The following is a 1,109-nucleotide window of genomic DNA, read 5'->3' as shown; positions in this document are numbered from 1 at the left end:
CAAAATTGGATTTAAATTCTACCGTTGCTGACTGTATTTGCATCATCAGCATCCCATTTGATTTGGTTCTGAACATCTGACCTGCAATCTTCATCGAAAGCCACCCATTTGAACTTCCCTGGTATTGTTAGTGTGTCACCAGCTTGGCTTCACCTGCTTGAATCATAACTGTCCCACATGGTTTATTCAGCAACCCCTGCCTCTCCTGTGCTCACTCGCTGACATATCAGTTCCCAGTCCACCAACATCTCAAACATTTAATATCTACTGCTTGCTGAAGTCCAGGTCTGAGGCGTTCAAGCCAGGCAACACTGACCTATACAAGAAATGATGTGGAGATGCCGGCGTTGGACTGGGGTAAACACAGTAAGAGTTTTAACAACACCAGGTTAAAGTCCAACAGGTTTATTTGGTAGCAAATACCATTAGCTTTCGGAGCGCTGCTCCTTCGTCAGATGGAGTGGAAATCCGCTCTCAAACAGGGCACACAGAGACACAAAATCAAGTTACAGAATACTGATTAGAATGCGAATATCGACAGCCAACCAGGTCTTAAAGATACAGACAATGTGAGTGGAGGCAGCGGTCACGGGCATTCAGCCTCTGATCTTCGGGTAAGCGTTCTCCAAGGCGGCCTTCACGACACACGACGGCGCAGAGTCGCTGAGCAGAAACTGATAGCCAAGTTCCGCACACATGAGGACGGCCTAAACCGGGATGTTGGGTTTATGTCACACTATCTGTAACCCCCACAGCTTGCCTTCTGGACTTGCAGAATCTCACTGGCTGTCCTGTCTGGAGACAATACACATCTCTTTAACCTGTGCTTCATGCCCTCTTTTTTAGGTCAAACCAAATAAACAAACTCAGATTAAATCAGGACAAAGTAAAAGGGGCAGCTCCCCAAAAAGGAGGGGGAACAGCCCGAACAGAAATCAAAGTACAAAGGAAACTTAAACATTTTTTTAAATCGGCAGTTTTTTTTGGTTGTCTGAAATAGCGGAAGCAAACACTTTACAATCACACTCGCTGCGAGCGGGGCTCGAATCTGCGCGGGGAAACCCCATTGGATTTCAAGTCCAACGCCTTAACCACTCGGCCATCACAGC

At 46.7% G+C, this 1,109-nt stretch overlaps 1 non-coding gene across 1 annotated transcript; it reads right to left on the bottom strand.

The window, feature by feature from the left end:
• Positions 1 to 1,027: 1,027 nt before the first annotated feature.
• Positions 1,028 to 1,109, bottom strand: trnas-uga (transfer RNA serine (anticodon UGA)). Its single transcript has one exon. It is a non-coding gene; the product is annotated as a tRNA-Ser (tRNA).

This window comes from Mustelus asterias, chromosome 22 (genome assembly GCF_964213995.1).
Source record: "Mustelus asterias chromosome 22, sMusAst1.hap1.1, whole genome shotgun sequence".
Classification (NCBI taxonomy): Eukaryota; Metazoa; Chordata; class Chondrichthyes; order Carcharhiniformes; family Triakidae; genus Mustelus; species Mustelus asterias.
Note: the sequence above shows the minus strand (reverse complement) of the source record. Positions and strands in the feature narration are given on the sequence as shown.